We start from the raw sequence: 3,583 nt of genomic DNA on the forward strand, positions 1-3,583 counted from the left end.
CAGTATGGAAGTTCCTTAAAAAACTACAAATAGAACTACCATACGACCCAGCAATCCCACTACTGGGCATATACCCGGAGAAAACCATAATTCAAAAAGAGTCATGTACCAAAATGTTCATTGCAGCTCTATTTACAATAGCCAGGACATGGAAGCAACCTAAGTGTCCATTATCGGATGAATGGATAAAGAAGATTTGGCACATATATACAATGGAATATTACTCAGCCATAAAGAAACAAAATTGAGATATTTGTAGTGAGGTAGATGGACCTAGAGTCTGTCATACAGAGTGAAGTAAGTCAGAAAGAGAAACTTCATTGTTTTTTTATACATAATGGTGAATGTTAAGGAAAAGCTATTGTAATAGTATAAAAGCAGTACCACCATCGGCTCAAATCATTCAGAAATAAAGGTTTATATTACAAAAAAAAGGCCTATCACCTTACCAGTTGAGTTACAGATTGAAATCAAAGGGGGTATGGTATAGTTGATGGAGGAGAAAAATCCTGAATTCCATCTGTGGTTTGATTCGTTGCAGAAATGATGAATTATCCTTTAAATTAACTGACTTACTTTTTCTAATATATATATTACTTCCTTACCCCAAATATATATAGAGAGAGTGTATTGCTTCTGGTTACCTGTTTAACTTAACCCATATGTGAGATAATATTTAGGCATTAGATCAGAATTAGAGGAGAAATGAACATTATCAAGATATCTTGGACTTGGAATTTTTTTTTTTTTTTTAAACATCTTTATTGGAGTATAATTGCTTTACAATAGTGTGTTAGTTTCTCCTTTACAACAATGTGAATCAGTTATACATATACATATGTTCCCATTCTAATAGGTCTGTGTTTTATTCCCGTCCTACCGGTAAAGTCTTCATGACATTTTTTTTCCTTAGATTCCATATATATGTGTTAGCATACGATATTTTTTTGGTCCTCTTGACTTACTTCACTCTGTATGACAGACTCCAGTTCTATCCACCTCATTACAAATAACTCCGTTTCATTTCTTTTTGTGGCTGAGTAATATTCCATCGTATATATGTGCCACATCTTCTTTATCCATTCATCTGTTGATGGACACTTAACATGCTTCCATGTCCTGGCTATCGTAAATAGAGCTGCAATGAACATTTTGGTACATGACTCTTTTTGAATTATGGTTTTCTCAGGGTATATGCCAGGTAGTGGGATTGCGGGTTCGTATGGTAGTTCTATTTGTAGTTTTTTAGGGAAACTCCATAGTGTTCTCCATTGTGGCTGTATCAATTGACATTCCCAGCAGCAGTGCAAGAGTGTTCCCTTTTCTGCACACCCTCTACAGCATTTATTGTTTCTAGAGTTTTTGATGATGGCCATTCTGACCGGTGTGAGATGATACCTCATTGTAGTTTGGGTTGGCATTTCTCTAATGATTAATGATGTTGAGCATTTCTCTCATGTGTTTGTTGGCAATCTGTGTCTCTTCTTTGGAGATATGTCTATTTAGTTCTGCTGGCCATTTTTGGATTGGGTTGTCTGTTTTTTGGTATTGAGCTGCATGTGTGGCTTCTAAATTTTGGATATGAATCCTTTGTCAGTTGCTTCATTTGCAAATATTTTCTCTCGTTCTGAGGGTTGTCTTTTGGTCTTGTTTATGGTATCCTTTGCTGTGCAAAAGCTTTTAAGTTTCATTAGGTCCCATTTGTTTTTTTTTGTTTTTATTTGCATTTCTCTAGGAGATGGGTCCAAAAGGATCCTGCTGTGATTTATGCCATAGAGTGTTCTGCCTATGTTTTCCTCTAAGAGTTTGATAGTGTCTGGCCTTACATTTAGGTCTTTAACCCATTTTGAGTTTATTCTTGTGTGTGGTGTTAGGGATTGTTCTAATTTCATACTTTTACATGTAGCTGTCCAGTTTTCCCAGCACCACTTATTGAAGAGGCTGTCTTTTCTCCACTGTATATCCTTCCCTCCTTTATCAAAGATAAGGTGACCATATGTGTGTGGGTTTATCTCTGGGCTTTCTATCCTGTTCCATTGATCTATATTTCTGTTTTTGTGCCAGTACCATACTGTCTTGATTACTGTAGCCTTGTAGTATAATCTGAAGTCAGGGAGCCTGATTCCTCCAGCTCCATTTTTTGTTCTCAAGATTGCTTTGGCTATTCGGGGTCTTTTGTGTTTCCATACAAATTGTGAAATTTTTTTTTCTAGTTCTGTAAAAAATGCCAGTGGTAGTTTGATAGGGATTGCATTGAATCTGTAGATTGCTTTGGGTAGTAGAGTCATTTTCACAATGTTGATTCTTCCAATCCAAGAACATGGTATATTTCTCCACCTATTTGTATCATCTTTAATTTCTTTCATCAGTGTCTTATAGTTTTCTGCATACAAGTCTTTTGTTGGACTTGGAATTGTATGAAATAATCGTATGGGTTTAGAATTGTTGAGTCTGCCTCCCTTTTTTAATTGAAGTATAGTTGATTAATATATTATATTAGTTTCAGGTGTACAACACAGTAATTCAATATTTTTATAGCTTATACTCAATTTAAAGTTATTACAAAATAATGGCTACATTTCTCTGTGCTGTATAATATATCCTTCTTGCTTATGGGTCTGCCTCCTTTGGGTCGCATGGTTATATATGAATGAAATTTGCATTGAAAAGGGAATTGTTGCATTATATTTCTTTGGGGAAATTTTTTTGGTTTGGAAGTTTATGTACAGGAAGAAGGGTTTATGTGTATGTTGAGCAGCCAAGTTGTGGATTATTATAGTCATTCATTTTATGTCTATTACTGAGCATGTGAACAGACCATCTATTTTAACTCAGTCTCCTATTATGTTATTCTGAACTATTCTTCCACTTACACTATGGAAGAATAAAGGCTCACTTTTTTCAGCTCCTAGAGAGTTGTAGGTTCATGACCTACAATCACAAGAGTATTTAAATACTCTTATTTGGAACTTTAATATTGAAAGAATAGCTTAAAAATAAATGGCTAATCACAGCAATGGTGTGGAGAATAGAGTAGAGGTGATGTTGGAAGCCAATGAAGTGGGAGTATTGGGAGCATCCAAAAGAGTCAGTTTCTGTGATATGATACTTGTCAAATTTCACATTGCCTAGCTTTCATTTTTCCTGACAATTTTCTAAACGTTGTTATCTAGTCTCTTTAATAATTCTTTGAGCAGCTAGATATCCTTCCAATAAGTTCCTTTTTTGCTTAAGTGAGTTACAATACATTTCTCTTGTTTCCCAACCAGCACTCAAACTGAAATAGAGGAAAAAGCATGTGAGTTGCTGAGAAACTAAATAAATGGCAATATGTGAGTGCTGAAAATTGATTTTATATCACATCATGTAGCCTACTCAAACAAAAAGTAATTTCACAATATAACTGCATGTTATGTACCAAGGGAACAAAAATATGGGGAAAGGAGTATAATTCTAGGAACAAGAATTTATATGAAGGACACAGACAGAAGATGTAGGCTCTAGAATAGACTGAGGAACAGATTCACCAAAGAACAGGTAATTTTAATTACTAATCAGGGGTAGAAGTTAGAGTAGAAGAAGG

This window comes from Physeter macrocephalus, chromosome 13 (assembly GCF_002837175.3).
Source record: "Physeter macrocephalus isolate SW-GA chromosome 13, ASM283717v5, whole genome shotgun sequence".
NCBI lineage: Eukaryota > Metazoa > Chordata > Mammalia > Artiodactyla > Physeteridae > Physeter > Physeter macrocephalus.